The sequence below is a fragment of the Callithrix jacchus genome, chromosome 14, assembly GCF_049354715.1.
Source record: "Callithrix jacchus isolate 240 chromosome 14, calJac240_pri, whole genome shotgun sequence".
Taxonomy (NCBI): Eukaryota; Metazoa; Chordata; class Mammalia; order Primates; family Cebidae; genus Callithrix; species Callithrix jacchus.
This window is the reverse complement of record NC_133515.1, coordinates 43,469,230-43,486,564: the sequence shown is the minus strand read 5'-3', so window position 1 is coordinate 43,486,564 and position 17,335 is coordinate 43,469,230.

Sequence of the window (17,335 nt, the reverse complement as noted above, 5' to 3'; positions counted from 1 at the left end):
AAAAAAAGCTTGATTGAGATATAATTAACATGCCATACATTTGTCCATTTAAAGTATACAATTCACTGCGCTTTAGTATGTGCAGAATTGTGCAACCGTCATCACAGGCAGTTTTAGAACATTTCTTTGCTTCCAGAAGAAACCTGCTACTCTTTAGCTATCACCCCATCTTCTCTCCCAACCCCAGCCTTAAACAAGCACTGATATACTTTCTGCCTCTATAGATTTCTCTATTCCAGACTTTCATATGAATTGAATTATATAATATGTGGACTTCGTGCCTAGTTTCTTTCACTTAGCATGTTTTCAAGGTTCATGCATGTTGTAGCATGTATCATCACTTCAGTCCTTTCTATGACTATTATTCCATTGTATGTGTATACTATGTTTTGTTTATCCATTCATCAGTTGATGGACATCCGGGTTGCTTCCATCTTTTGGCTATAATGAATAATGCAGCTATAAACATCTGTGTACAAGTTTCTTTATGTGTATATGTTCTCATTTCTCTTATACAATGTTGCTGTAAATATTTGTGTGCAAGTTTTTGTGAGGGAGTGTTTTCATTCTCTTGGTATATACCTGGTAGTGGAATTGCTGGATCATATGGTAACTCTATGTTTAGTCATTTGAGGAATTGCCTGACTATATGAGGGTTCCAATTTCTCCCCATCCTGGCCGGCACTTGTTCTCTTCTTTCTTTCTTTAAAAAATAGTCATCCTAGTGAGTGAGAAGTAGTATTATGGTTTTTGTTTGCATTTCCCTAATGACTAATGATCTAGAGCATTTCTAGATGTGCATATTGGCCATTTATATATCTTCTTTGGAGAAATGTGTATTCAGATTTTTTTTGCCTATTTCAAGATTGGATAATTAGTCTTTTTACATTGAGTCATAAGAGTTTTTTAATACAGACAAGGTCTTGCTCTGTCACCTAGGCTGGATCGCAGTGGCTTGATAAAGCTCACTGTCACCTCAAACTCCTGCCTCAGCCTCCCCAGTAGCTGGGATTACAGTTGTGCACCACCATGCCTGGCTAGATTAAAATGTTTTTTTTGTAGAGACAAGGTCTCACTATTTGCCCAGGCTAATCTCAATCTCCTGGCCTCAAGGAACCCTCCAACCTGGGCCTCTCAAAACACTGGTATTACAGGCCTAGGTTCCTGGCCCTGGATCTTACTTTTAGCTCTTTCTTTTAGATCTTTCCTCTATTTTGAGTTAACCTTTTAAAATGGAGGTATAATTTATGTAACATACTATTAACCATTTTAAAATGTACAATTCCGTGGTATTTAGTGCATTTATAATGTTGTACAACTACTACCTCTCTCTAGTTTCAAAACGTTTTCACCACCCCAGAAGAACAACCTATATCCATGAAATAATCACCCCAAATAATTAAATCTCCTGTTAACCACTAGTCTACTTTCTGTCTTGATGAATTTGCCTATTCTGGCTATTTTACATAAAAGGAATATTCCAATATGTTACCTTTTGTGCCTGGTTTCTTTCAGTTAGCATAATGTTTTAGAGATTCATGCAAGTTACAGCATGTATCAGTACTTCATTCCTTTTCCTGTGGCTGAATATTCCATTGAATGTATATAGTGTCATTTGCTGTTATATTCATCCATTGACGGGCATTTGGGTTGTTTTCACCTTTTGGATATTATAAATAATGCTGCTATAAATATCTATGTACAAGTTTCTATGTGGGTATATGTTCTCATTTCTCTTGTATGTATGTGTGTATATATATGTTATATATATACACACATATATGTTATATATATACGTTATATATATACACACATAGAAACTTTGTACATATTTATATATACACACACACATATATATAATACATACACACACGAGTGGAATTGCTGGGTCATGTGGTAATTCTATATTTAACTTTTCAAGGAACTGCTAAACTGTTTTCCATAGTGGCAGCATTATTTTACATACCCACCAGCAATGCATGAGAGTTCTAATTTCTCCACATCCTCATCAATACTTATCTTCTGTTTTTTAAAATAAGTTATTACAGCCATCCTCACAGGTATTAAGTAGTATGTCACTGTGGTTTTGATTTATATTCCTAACAACCAATTGAGTTAATTTTTTCATATGATGTGAGGGAAGGGTCCAACTTCTTTTGTCTGTGTCTACTCAGCACTGTTTGTTGAAAAGACTCTTCTTTCCCCACATAGCAGTCTTGGTACCCTTGTAGAAAATTAGTTGATCATAGGCCGGGTGCGGTGGCTCATGCCTGTAATCCTAGTACTTTGGGAGGCCAAGGCGGGTCACGAGGTCAAGAGATTGAGATCATCCTGGCCAACATGGTGAAACCCTGTCTCTACTAAAAATACAAAAATTAGCTGGGCATGGTGGTGCATGCCTGTAGTCCCAGCTTCTTGGAAGGCTGAGGCAGGGGAATCGCTTGAACCTGGGAGGTGGAGGTTGCAGTGGGCTAAGATTGCACCACTGCACTCCAGCCTGGATGACAGAGCAAGACTCTGTCTAAAAAAAAAAAAAAAGAAAAGAAAAGAAAAGAAAATTAGTTGATCAGAGATGTATGGGGTTTTTTCTTGGCTGTTAATTTTAGTCATTGACATGTCTGTCCTTGTGCTAGTATTACAGTGTCTTGATTATAGTAAACAGGAACGTCTGTAGTAAGTTTTGAAATCAGGAAGTGTAGTCCTCCGACTTTGTTATTTTTCAGGATTGTTTTGGCTAGTCTGGATCCCTTGAAACTCCATATGAATTTTACAATCATTATTGATTCGTATGAAGAAATCAGTTGAGATTCTGATAGGGTTTAGATCAGTTCGGGAAGTTTCACTATCTTACAGTGTTAAGTCTATCGACTCATAAACAGGGAATTTTTCCATTTATTTAGATTTTTAATGTCTGAAACAAACAGGTCATTTAGAAAGCACATTCATGTAGTCAACTTTCTGGAACCTACAGTTTGAACCTAGGAAACATTCAGGGAAAGAAGTTCCGTGGAAGGTGGGGAAGGGTATGATGAATTCTGGCTTGATGCCTCATTCTTTTTTTTTTTTTTTTAAATTTTTTATTGCATTTTAGGTTTTGGGATGCCTCATTCTTGAATTCCCCAGAGGTGAGGAGGATCTCCCCTTCTGAGCTGCGCCCTTTGCAGTAAGTCTCAGTGGCCTTCAGGAGAGGGCGGCTGAGCAGGCTCAAGAAACCTGCTGGAAGTCCCTGGTCAACTGCCCTGGAGAAGGCGGGGGCTGCTACCTGCCATGCTAGGGAGCCTGATTTCTGGGGTGAGGGAGAATGAATCATGACCCTCTTAGACCCAATCTACCTGCCTATGAGAGGTTGTGGTGAGTCACCCTTACTAACGATAATGTTTAAATGACTGAATGACCTCAGAGGTTTGCCTCTATTCTCCTGAAAGTTCTAATTTATAGAATGATGCCCTCTGGTTTCATAACTAAACAAAATGCACATTAACAGTTGAGAGAGAAAGAGAGAGAGAGAGAAAGTGAGGAGAGAGAATATACCAGGCCCTCATGAAATTTCTCTAATTAATAACCCCTGACATAGAAAACCCCCACCCACTCTTTAGATGTGACTCCATTTTATAAAGAAATCGCTTTTTCTTTTCCTTGATTTCTACTGCCATTCTCTTCTCTGCTGCAGGAAGTCCTTATCTGTCCCCTGAATACCCAGTTTAAGTTTTTCCCCTCCCGGTGAACCTCCTCTGACTGTCTTTTCTGCATTTCTGGTATGTGCAGTCAGGGTTTCTACCCAACACTTCCTCACACGCAGTTGGGATTGCTTTCTGATAGTCCCTGGCATTCATCTCCTCTTCCCTGTGCTGTCATCTCCACAAGGCCAGGGGATGCCCTGGGGGATTGGGCTCACACTGGGTGCAGCAGGAAGTGTGGCCCCAGTGGAATGTTCTGACCCATTCCGGTACAGGATTGAGACTTCCTGTCCTCATCCAGGCTGTGGAGGTTAAGTATAAACCTTTCCCATACCTGGGTCTCTACCTCAGTTGTCCTTGCAGGTTGTGTTGGTTCATCATGCCCTGGGCATTCCTAAGGCCATTATAGTGTGTCAGGTCTGGGTCTTTATCTTGATTAGAATATTAACTGCCTAGGCCGGGCGCGGTGGCTCAAGCCTGTAATTCCAGCACTTTGGGAGGCCGAGGCGGGTGGATCACGACGTCAAGATATCGAGACCATCCTGGTTAACATGGTTAAACCCCGTCTCTATTAAAAAAATATAAAAAATTAGCTGGGCATGGTGGCGCGTGCCTGTAATCCCAGCTACTCAGGAAGCTGAGGCAGGAGAATTGCCTGAACCCAGGAGGCGGAGGTTGCGGTGAGCCGAGGTCGCGCCATTGCACTCCAGACTGGGTAATAAGAGCGAAACTCCGTCTCAAAAAAAAAAAAAAAAAGAATATTAACTTCCTGAATTTGGCCAGTGGGCTGCCTTTCCTTAGTGAATGAAAAAAGAACTGGAATGTTACTGTAAATGAGTATCTACCCCATTCTTTTTCTGCAGAACTATTAGCATTTTGTTGTTATGAAATTTACTGGTTATCTAATTGGATGCATATTGCTAGAGTGCTTCTGATTTTCTTTCTTCTGACATCAAGTTTCATTTTAATGATATGAAAAAAAATGAATCCTTTTAATTAAACCAACATGGATATTAACTTTTTTTTTTTTTTTCTGAGAAGGAGTTTCGCTCTTGTTACCCAGGCTGGAGTGCAATGGCGCGATCTCGGCTCACCGCAATCTCCGCCTCCTGGGTTCAGGCAATTCTCCTGCCTCAGCCTCCTGAGCAGCTGGGATTACAGGCACGCGCCACCGTGCGCAGCTAATGTTTTGTAATTTTAGTAGAGACGGGGTTTCACCATGTTGACCAGGATGGTCTCGATCTGTTGACCTTGTGATCCACCCGCCTCGGCCTCCCAAAGTGCTGGGATTACAGGCTTGAGCCACTGCGCCCGGCCGGATATTAACTATTATCAATGACTTGTAGCAAGGAAATCTTACATGCAAGAAACAGGGCAGATACCTCCTGCACTCCCTGGCTAGCCTGTGGGGCAGCCTCTTGGAACTCAGTCTCAAAGGGATGAGGGGCCCATGGGCGTTCCTAGTTCCATGGAGGATGGGGACTAGTATGGATCATTCATTTATTCACTTTTAGTTGCATGTTTGCTAAGTCCTTACAAATAAGGTGTAAACCAAAAATAAAATCCTAAGCACCCCCTTGCCAACTGAGTGGATCCAACTGAGTGGATCCCTTTTGGACAAAGGGGACTCCAGAGATACAAGAAAAACTGAATTCCCAGTGCATTAGTCAGGGTTGCCTAGAGAGACAGAACTAATAGGGTATATATATATATACACACACACACTTAATAAACTCCCCTATATATATACACACACACACACACACACACATATATGTGTATGTATATATATATATAAATTTGTATGTATGTGTGTGGGTATATATATATATATATATATATATGTAAAGGGGAGTTTTTTAAGTATTAACTTACACAATCACAAGCTCCCACAATAGGCTGTCTGCAAGCTTGAGGCACAAGGAGAGCCAGTTCAAGTCTCAAAACTGAAGAACTTGGAGTCTGCCGTTTGAGGGCAGGAAGCATCCAGCACGGGAGAAAGATGTAGGCTGGGAGGCTAGGCCAGTTTCATACTTTTCACATTTTTCTGTCTGCTTTATATTTGCTGGTAGCTGATTAGATTGAGCCCACCAGATTGAGGGTGGGTCTGCCTTCCCCAGCCCACTGACTCAAATGTCAGTCTCCTTTGGCAATACCCTCACAGACACATCCAGGATCAATACTTTGCATCCTTCAATCCAATCAAGTTGACACTCAGTATTAACCATCATACCCAGCCATGATGGGAAGTAACATGGTCTGGCTCTGTGTCCTCACCCAAATCTCATGTAGAGTTTAAATCTTTACTTGTTGTGTCGGGGAAAGGACCTGGTGGAAGGTGACTGGACCATGGGGGTGCTTCCCCTCATGGTGTTCTTGTGATAATGAGTCCTTACAGGATCTGATGGTTTAAAAGTGTGTGGCAGTTACCCCTTTGCTCTCTGTCTCTTGCCACCATGGAAGACATGCCTTGCTTCCTTTTTGCTTTCTGCTATGATTGCAAGTTTCCTGAGGCCTCCCAAGCCACACAGAACTGTGAGTCCATTCAACTTCTTTTCTTTATAAATTAACTTGTCTCAGGTAGTTCTTTATAGCAGTGTGAAAATGAACTAATACAGGAAGGAAGGTCAGACCACCTCATTATACCTGCTTCCTTTGGAGTCTAGGCACAATGGACCAGCATTAATATTAAAATAGAGATCATAAGACTAACAAAGCAGACTCTGGCAATAAGACACCAAATGCCAACGTGAGTCTGGTTAGCATCACAGGACCTATAGCAGACCCTGAAGGAAATAAAAAGATTTTATCCCAAAATATATTTCTTTGACATATTTTGAAATGATCCCACAAAACTGTCTTTTAGGGGAGGAAATTTGCATATGTAGAGAATCTCCATTAATGCAGACAGGGCTTTCCTGAATTTAGGAGGGATAAACACCCTTTAGGGTCCAAAAAGAGACATTTACCATCTATTCTCTCCAAAGACTGCTACCTATGAGGCTTCATCTATATAACAAGAGCCCTGGTCACCATAACCCTGCTTAGCTTAACTCAAGCTTTTGTTTCTACTGGCAAGTCTTTACACAAAGTTGAACTCTTTCAACCAATTGGCAATCAGAAAATCATTGAATCCACCTATGACCTGCAAGTCCCTGCTTTGAGATGACCAGCCTTTCTGGGCCGAAGAAATGTATACCTTACATGTATTGATTTATGCCTTTGCCTAAAGCTTCCATCTCTCTAAAATGTATAAAACCAAACTGGAACCTGATCATCTCAGGCACACTTTCTCAGGACCTCTTGGGACTGTTCCCTGGGGCCTGAGTACTCATATTGGCTCAAAATAAACCTCTTTAAATATTACACAAGATTTGGTTTTCTTCAACAACACAGGACACAACGTTTTCTCTCTGTACATTCAGGTAGTGTTTTCCACACGTAGATTTTGGATTTTCAGATTTAAAAATTCCTACATAGCAACTGCCTGGCTTACTTGCCCTATTTAGAATTTATGTGCAGGCTGGGTGCAGTGGCCCACACCCGTAATCCCAGCACTTTGAGAGGCTGAGGCAGGAGGACTGCTTTAGCCAAAGGGTTGGAGATCAGCCTGGGCAACACAGTTGTAGAGACCCCAGCTCCATAAAAAAATTTAAAAAATTAGCCAAGTGTGGTGGTATGTGCCTGTGGTCCCAGCTACTTGAGAGGCTGAGGTGGGAGGATTGCTTGAACCCAGAAGGTGGAGGCTGCAGTGGGCCATGATTGTGCTACTGCACTCCAGCCCCTGGGTGACAAAGTGAGAACCTGTCTCACAAACAAAACAAAACTAAACAAAAAACCCAAGAAACAAACAACAAAGAATTAATGTGTAGTTGGACAGAGAGAGGAAAATTTTACATTATCCAAAGCAAAACACACCTTAGGTACTAGCCATGGGGAGCCATTTGCTATCCTGAATATGCCATGCTTCTGCTAAGTGCAGTGCTTGGTGTCAGGCTCATGAACATCCCCGGGGACTGGCTAATGTTGAATAGTCAATGGAATTAAAGGAGCCATCAAGCTCTGATCTGGGAAGCCACCTTAAATAATGCTAGGGTATCTTTTGTGACTGGACTGCTCCACTGACTTTGTCAAGGAAAGACCAACAACTCCAAGGGTATGAGAATAAGAAAGGCTTGGGGAGTTTTGGCATTTTGCCTTGTGTCCTGTGTCATCAAGTCTTTCTGACAAGCATGGACCAAAGGCTGTTTGACCCTAGATACAGCAAGTGACCAGAGTTTCATCTCATTCACGGAGAACCTCACATCTGTAGGTAGACAGGGCTCATTTGTAAATGATCAAGCGAGCCTAGGGCAAGGCCAGAGAAGCATTTTTGATGTTGTTCCCTTGATGTTTGTTGTCCTAGGAATTAGACAAACCTGTCTTTCTCCTAAGTTCCTTGCTACAGGGGGGCACAATGGTTTTGTGCTTTATAAAGAAATGGGGTCTTGCTCTGTCACCCAGGCTAGAGTGCAGTGGCTCAATCATAGCTCACTGCACCCACAAATGCCTGAGCTCAAGAGATCTTCCTGCCTCAGCCTCCTGAGTAGCTGGGGCTACAGGCATGCATCACCATGCTTGGCTATGATTTTTGTGTTTTTGCTTTTTCGTTTTGTTTTGTTTTTAGTAGAGCTGGGGTCTTGCTCCATTGCCCAGGCCAGTCTCAAACTCCTGGCCTCAAGCCATCCTCCTGTCTTGGCCTTCCAAAGTCTTGGGATTACAGGTGTAAGCCATCATGCCCAGCTAGGTTTTAGACTCTTACTGGTTCTTCCTTCAAAAGTGGAGCATGATTTATAACACAGTTCTTATGCCCTGGCCTTTTCTTTCTTTCTTTCTTTCTTTTTTTAAATCACCACACGCTTTGTTCCCAGTGACACAATTTCTGTACCATCTTTATGGTCAATTTTTTACATAATCAAAAGACTATTTTTCAGACTTGAAAGAGTGTTTTCTACCAATTTGGATGCTGTTTTGCTCTTTACTTTGGTGGGTTTCCAAACAGGCAGGCACCAACCGATTTCTGTCTTCAGGAAGTGGCTGCAGATGTGTGAAGAATCTGAAGGAAATGTGAAGGTGGAGGGAGGTACTGCCCCACCAGCTCACCCCTGCAGTTAGGCCAGGCCAGGCCAGGCCAGCTGGGGTGGCAGCCGTCTCTCCAGCCTCAGGGCCCGAGGATGCTGCTCACTTGAGACCAGGCCAGGGCCACAGCATAACCTTCATCTCCATCACAGTTCCCTCTACTCTTTAACCCAGGAGTTCTGTTCCACGTGAATGGGCCAAAGGCCAAACTACGTTTCTTTCAGAAAGTCTCCTGTTTATTCTGTATTTACATGTGGAGAGCCACGGAGATTGGTGAGAAGAGTGTGACAAGGGCATGTGGAATGACTCAGGGCAGTAGCTCCTGGAAGGTTGGCTCATGGCTCTTTAGGGAGCTCTGCGGTCCTGCTCTGGTTGCTGGATTGAGAGGCACCAGCCCCACTGTAGTTTCTAGGCCAATGTCTCACCACACTAGCCCAAATCCCTGCCGGAGGAGGAGGAGGAGAACTGAACCACTCCCCACTAGTAGATTCAGAATGAAATGTTATTGGTGCTATCGGCTGAATTGTGTCGTCCTCAGATTCATGCGTTGAAGTCCTAACACCCAGTACCTTGGAATGTGTCTGTATTTGGAGATAGAGACTTTAAAGGGGTAAATTAAAATAAGGTCTTTAGGGTGGATCCCAATCCAATAGGCTGGTGGCCTTAAGCAGAGGAAATTAGGATTCAGAGGCATGTAGAGGGGTGATGACTATGTTAGACACAGGGAGAAGGCTGCCACCTACAAGCCAAGCAGAGAGGCCTCAGAAGAAGCCAATTTTTTGACACCCCAGTCTTGAACTTCTGGCTTCCAGAGCTGAGAGGAAATAAATTTCTGTTGTTTAAGCCCCCTAGTCAGCTGGGCGTGGTGGCTCACGCCTGTAATCCCAGCACTTTGGGAGGCTGAGGTGGTGGTGCTTGAGCTCAGGAGTTTGAGACCAGCCTGGGCAACATGGTGAAACCCCGTCTCTACCAAAAATTCAAAAATTGGCTGGGCATGGTGCACACACTTGTAGACCCAGCTACTCAGGAGGTTGAGGTGGGAGGATTGCTGGAGTCTGGGAAGTCAAGGCAGCAGTGGACCGTGACCGTCACTGCATTCCAGTCCGGGTGACAGAGTGAGACTCTGGAACTGCATGTCCTAGACTCCAGGAAGCTTAGTTTTACCAGGAAGATAAGTTACTTACATGAAATAATCTAAGAATAGTCAAGACAAGACAAAAAGGCCATGGCCTCTGTCGGGCTGAACAGAGGCTCAAAGGAAAAAGCCCCCCATTCTGTGGTCTTCATGACAGCAGCCCTAGCAAACACACACGGGGTCTGGTGGGCACTATAGATACTTCCGGCAACAATGAGCTCCGCAGCCCACTCTAGCTGTTCTGTGGAACGTTTCTGTTGCCGTTCTTTGTGAGCTTTCAAAGGATATTGTCCTTCTCACCCATCAAGTTTTACCACAGAGTTTGTACCTTATTTTTTAATTCTTTGCATTCTTTTCTTTTTGGGTACTGGGAAAACCTGGGACTGGGAGTTTGGAGGCCACAGCCCCAGCTGCAGGAACACTGTGATGACACAGTGTGGCCTTGGGAGGTCATCCAGTCTTCAAGGCCTCAGTCTCCTGGCCTGTTAACACTGGCGATGGAGCAGGTGCTCTCTGAAGCCCCTCCCAATGCTGACAAACCCTCCAGAGACTCCAACACTAGCCTCACTCTGTATACTCTGAGTACCATCGTCTCTCAAGTTGCTGATTTCTCCCACTCATATAGTGGCCAGAAAGTTTTTTTTTTTTCTTTGAGACAGAGTCTTGCTCTGTCACCCAGGCGAATGCAGTGGCGTGATCTTGGCTCACTGCAGCCTCCACCTCCTGTGCTCAAGCTATCCTCCCACTTCAGCCTCCTGAGTAGCTGGGACTACAGGTGTGCACCACAACACCCAGCTAATTTTTTTTTTTTGTAGAGACAGGGTCTCCCTATGTTGCCCAGGCTGGTCTTGAACTCCTGGGCCCAAGTGATCCTCCTGCCTCAGTCTTGCAGAGTACTGGGATTACAGGCATGAGCCACTGTGCCTGGCCAAAGGTTCATTCTTGCTAATATCTGCAAGGGAGGCCATTAGAAAAAATGCCCTTTTAGAGTTCAAATTGTGCCGGTGAGAGAACAGGGAAGCCTCCTTCCAACTGCAGTGAGTAAACATGGAACTCTAGAGCTGTCAGTGAAATTCCCAGGGCTACCTCTGACTTACATTGTTCAATTGGGTAAGTTGATGAGTTATTCGTTTCAACAAAGGTGGAGGTTGAGGTAAAATCCGGTGTCCTTTGAAAACTGGATGATGACAGAGATATAGAATAGTGCCAAAATGACTAATGGACAACTAATCTGGTGAACTTGGCACCTGTTTCTGGGAAGTGTTGCCATTCGGGCAGCCTGGCTTGGACTATGGCTTGATGTTGAGTCTCAGTCCAAATAAAGCATTGGATCTTCCTCTCTCTTCCCTCTGCATGTGCAGACTACTCAATCCAAAACCCCACAGCACTCTGTCAGCTTACCTACTGCAACAGGTACTGGCCCATGTGTTATTCTGCCTTATACCTAGGGGCCCATCCTAGGCATTGCTCACCTGAAATTGGAGGCCACTAAACATTTTCCTGATGTGTGCCCAGTGATTTGATCTTTTGTCATATGCCTCCCTTTGATTCTGTTCAGCTCATTGCAGCTTCATAAAAAACATTTCCTGTGTATTCAGAACCAAATATAGAACATCGTATATGACACAGTGTCATATACTAAAGAACTACATGTCCTAGACTCCAGGGAGCCTACAGTTTTCCCAGGAAGATAAGATACTTACATGAAATAATCTAAGAATAGTCAAGACAAAAAGGCCATGGCCTCTGTTGGGCTGAACAGAGGCTCAAGTATTTAAATGGATGATATAGTCAGTAAATTTCAAGACTGGTGAGGTGGGAGAGAGGTCAGAGATGGCTGCAGTTTTCAGGAAAGACTTCAAGGAGAGGATGTGGGCCTTGCTTTGTTCTTGGCGTTTTAAAATGGGACCAGTGATACTAAGTTTATGCAGCAATTCAGGCTCTTAAAGGATCAGGAAGAATTCCTTAAACTCTTATAGAAGTGGGACATTGGGTTGAAAGAGAAAGGTTTTAGGAGAGGTAGAATAAGTAGAGAGATGGGCAGAGATGGAAAGTAGACTTGAGCAAACAGCCTGTTTAATTTGGACTGTGTGCAATGGTTTCCAAACAAACATCCCTCTCCTTTCTCCCTCCCGTGCCTTCTTCAGTTTCCAGTCCCTGATGTCATGACATGGTGCAGCTGCAGTTATGTATCTTTTCCTTTCTGCTTGAACCCCCAGCTAAAGTACCACTTTCTTGGCACCCACAATGGAGGGCACTGCCAGTGGAGTAGATGAGAGATTGATTTTGGACTGTCAGCCCTGATGGAAAGCTAAGGACTATTGCATGATCTTCCCTGAGGCAACTATGGCATGGAAATGGTGTGGGATGGCTCTTCTAAGAGGTAGAATTTGGGGTGCCCCTAATGAATCCTTCTCTAGCAAATGGAGACTGGTAGACATCCATCCTTCCTGAGTCAGTCAGAACTGAGACCCCTCTTTATGTAAAGTCCTAGGTCTCATTCCCTTCCAGGAGGACAGAGATGGCATTGTCTTGGGACTTAATGTAATAGGTAAGCTGGTAAGGTCAAGGGTTCAAAAAAAGAGAGGGGTGCTGAGTGGGGTAATGGTCCATGTCGAGCTATTACAGGAAACCACAAATTTAACAGGACAGAACAGATTCTTTTTTAACACCCTTGGGAGAACCACCTCCTGGGAAGATACCAGGAACCCATGGCTCCTTTATTATTGAAAATATCAGGAAGGATTCTGGCTGAGCTTTGGTCTGTCCTAGATGGAGGATGAATATGAACTAAGGAAGTGGCACCTTGTGCACAGAGCTCTGGTACACTTCTGTAAACTAATTCACCCGTGCCCATGCCCACTTCTTCCCAAGACAGGTGAAATGTAGGAAAGGCCCATAGAGGGAAGACCATTAGTTGACTGAAAACACAAGTTGATTTCCTTTTGCGATACTGCCACCCTCTATATCATTCTTGGCAGTTAAGAGCTGCATGGCTGGTCTCCACTTCAGTTGTTCTGATCTGACTCTGATAGCACATCAGGGAGAGATGACCTCAGTGACCCAGTCAGCTCAGAAAGGCAGTTTTGCTGCTTTCCAGAAGGTAACTGAATAATCCAAGTCTGATAAGAGAATCTGGGCTAAATGCTTTTCCTTGTGAAATTTTGACTTAAGAGGAAAACAAGCAGCTTACTTATTTTGTGACCTTGTGAGGGGCAGTCTAGCATAGTGGTGAAAATCAGGGGCTTTGAATAGACTAGGTTCAGGTTCACAACTTGTGTCCTTTGCTTAACAGCTGTATAACCTAGGCCAAGTTTCTTAGCTTCTCCAAGCCTCAGTTTCCTTATCAGAAAAATAGGGATGATAATAATACAAATTTGAGATGCTTTAAGAACTTGATGAGAAAATATATGCATACCACATGGTAATCAATCAGTAAACGATAGCCAATAGTAATCATTATTAATTACAACTAAGTTTGGGATAGGAAGATATTTGGTAGGTTTAATGAGATGGGCCTTTTGGCAAAGAAATTCATGATAATACTGGTTATTTAAAACAAAGTAACAAATGTGTAAGTAGGATAGATGCCCTTGACCTCCCCTATCCTGGTCACACCAGGCAATAACCTCTGACCGCTGGGGAGCACTCATGCTGGCTACCTGGCTTACCCCACCCCATGACTGTGAAAGCACAGTACCTTTTGTCTTGCTGGTGTCTAACAAAGAGGGTCCAAGATGGAAACTATAATAGGTGCATTCAAAGAATATTTGCTGATCTGCTGTATTTCAGACACTTTTAGGAGCTGGGGACCCAGCAGTGAATAGGCAATATCCTTGACCCCAGGGAATATACACAGAGATTAAACAATTGGATAAATTAAGTTAACAAGGTCATTTCCAGTGTCGATGAGGGCTGAGACATCTAGTTTTCAAACTGGTGTGTTGGAGTCTTTGCCTCCTGATAATGTTGAATGTGGCTTTCAAGGCCACCAGGGCTGATTCTATTGTGCCTGATTCTATAAGATCCCCGTGTCCTCTGAGAGACAGAGTGCACTGAGTGTGGGAGAGCCTTGGAAAATTCTGTTTCCCTCCTCCTGGGAACGTGTTAACAGCACTTATATCCCAAAGGGCCCCTTTGCAAATAAAATCAGATGTTTCTGCCCAGCTCAATACTTCCTTGTCTCTCTCACTTGGACAGGTCTCTGGGCCATTTGAGGGCTTAACATTTTGTAGAGCCCTTGGGATCGCATGTTTATTAGTCAAACAAATATATTTCTCTTTTTTTCTTTCATATAGAAATGTATCTCTGGAAACATATACCAAACACTGCCAAATGCCTGGGAGTCAGGAACAGCACGACCTGCCAAGCCTTTAAAGTTTGATTCGCTGCCATCCAAAGTGCAAATTATGGAGCTGGCTCTTCTCATCTTTGGATCTGTGACACAGGAAGCTGAGTGGAGCCTGAATTAGAGGTCAGGGGACCCAAGTTCTCTGGAGGTTATTAGTCATGGACATTGGGCAAATTACTGAATATCTTTGGGGCTCAGTTTTCTCATCTGTAAAATGGGGCAATTCAAAAGTTGTTGTGGAGGGCAAAACAAGATAATGGCTACTTTCAGTGCCTCAGCTGTGAAGCAAGCAGACTATCAGCAGAGGAGGAGCCAGCTAGAGGGCGAGCTAGGGCTAGAGGGACTAAGAGGTAGTGGCATTTGGATGTCAGAATCTTGGAGGGCACAGCGACCTTCAGTTTGAGCCAGGCTATGCCAGCATCTTTTGAGTTGTGGATAGTGACCAAGGTGAGGCAGGGGTTCTGAGTGAGGCCCTAGTTCTAGAGAGGTATTTGGGAGGCAAAGTGGGGTTATCGCCAACGGAGAGGGTAAAGGTAGAATGTACCAGGTTCCAGAGAGGGGGCTAGTCAATGCTAGATGAGGAATCAGGGTGAGAGCATGCTAGACAAGGAGTCAGGGCTAGTACATGTTTGACAAGGAGTCAGGGCTAATACATGCTAGACAAGGAGTAAGGGCTAGTACATGTTAGACAAGGAGTCAGGGCTAGAGCATACTAGACAAGGAGTCAGGGCTAGTACATGCTAGGCAAGGAGTCAGGGCTAGTACATGCTAGACAAGGAGTCAGGGCTAGTGCATGCTAGACAAAGAGTCAGGGCTAGCGCATGCTAGACAAGGAGTCAGGGCTAGCGCATGCTAGGCAAAGGAGTTGAGGTTAGTGCATGCTAGTCAAGGAGTCAGGGCTAGTGCATGCTAGACAAGGAGTCAAGGTTAGTGCATGCTAGACTAGGAATTATGGTTAGTGCATGCTAGGCAAGGCATCAGGGATAATGCATGCTAGACAAGGCGTCAGGGATAATGCATGCTAGACAAGGAGTCAGGGCTAGTGCATGCTAGACAAGGAGTCAGGGCTAGCACATGCTAGACAAGGAGTCAAGGTTAGTGCATGCTAGACTAGGAATCATGGTTAGTGCATGCTAGGCAAGGTGTCAGGGATAATGCATGCTAGACAAGGAGTCAGGGCTAGTGCGTACTAGGCAAAGAGTCAGGGCTAGTGCATACTAGGCAAGGAGTCAGGGCTAGTACATGCTAGACAAGGAGTCAGCTCTAGTGCATGCTAGATAAGGAGTCAGTGCTAGTGCATACTAGGCAAAGAGTCAGGGCTAGTGCATGCTAGGCAAGGAGTCAGGGCTAGTGCATACTAGGCAAAGAGTCAGGGCTAGTGCATACTAGGCAAAGAGTCAGGGCTAGCACATGCTAGACAAGGAGTCAAGGTTAGTGCATGCTAGACTAGGAATCATGGTTAGTGCATGCTAGGCAAGGCGTCAGGGATAATGCATGCTAGACAAGGAGTCAGGGCTAGTGCATACTAGGTAAGGAGTCAGGGCTAATGCATGCTAGGCAAGGAGTCAGGGCTAGTGCACACTAGGCAAAGAGTCAGGGCTAGTGCATACTAGGCAAGGAGTCAGGGCTAGTGCATGCTAGACAAGAAGTCAGCTCTAGTGTAGGCTAGACAAGGAGTCAGTGCTAGTGCTTGCTAGATAAGGAGTCAGGGCTAGTGCATACTAGGTAAGGAGTCAGGGCTAATGCATGCTAGGCAAGGTGGCTCACTTTTAGCTTCATCAAGGGTATACTCAGAAACTGAAGGCAGAGGATAAGTTACTGGCTGGAAGGCTTTTTTTCAGAGTTAGAGGGAAGATTACAGGTTGGAGTTTGGGGCTGTACAAATTTAAGGCAGCAAGAACAATTCAGGAACCCACCTGTGCAATGGGGGAAGGGGAGAGGAGGGTGGGAATTGGACCCTAATATACTGCCAGGTCTGGTTAAGGTCAGCTCAGTGCCTGCCATGTTCTGTCACACGATTCAATATATTCTTCACATGACCTATGACATATACGGTCTTTATTTTATAGATGAGAAAAATAAGCCCCAGGGAGATAACTTGCTCAACATCTTACCAAAGTGCTAAGACGTACAGCCAAAATGAAAACCCAGGTCTGTCCTATGCCAAAGGCTACTCTTTTAACTTCTGGAGACTGGGCTGTGATCTCTCCCTTCTTTGAGAAATATGTTCTTTTTTTTTTAGATGGCATTTCACTCTTATTGGCCAGGCTGGAGTGCGATGGTGTACTCTCGGCTCACCACAACCTCCGCCTCCTGGGTTCAAGTGATTCTCCTGCCTTAGTCTCCTGAATAGCTGGAATTACAGGCATGTGCCACCATGCTTGGCTAATTTTGTATTTTTAGTAGAGACAGGGCTTCTCCATGTTGGTCAGGCTGGTCTGGGACTCCTGACCTCAGGTGATCTGCCTGCCTTGGCCTCCCAAAGTGCTGGGATTACGGGCGTGAGCCACTGTGCCTAGACCGAGAAATATGTTCTTAAATTAACACACTTGTTTATAGAAAAGTAATGGCACTTGAAGGAAATCTAAGGCCTGTGTATCTAGCACTTAGACCAGGGCCCTTTCCTTTCACTGTTCCCTCAAATACTATGCCCTTTGCAGCCCTTCTTGTCCCCAAACCAATTTGGCATTAAAACTTATTTGGAAACACATATTTGTTCTATCTCTGGATGGCTGAAAATTGAAATTAAAGCTGAAGAGACTTCTGTTGGAAACAAGGAAAACCTTATCAGCAAGGAACATACATTTTTTTGAGTGAGAACAACATAAGAATGTGGAGCGGCTTTGCCTGGAGGTTTTTCTGAAGAAAACAGACTATAGCTGCTGGTCTCGGTTAGTTCAGGGTGACTACAGTCTATCAGTGACATCAACCAAGACCTGAACTAACTTTTTATTCTTAAATATGAATTTCATATTGCTATGATCTGAATGTTTGTGTCCTCCCCAAAATCCACGTGTTGGAACCCAATCTCCAATGTAAGTATTAAGAGGGTGG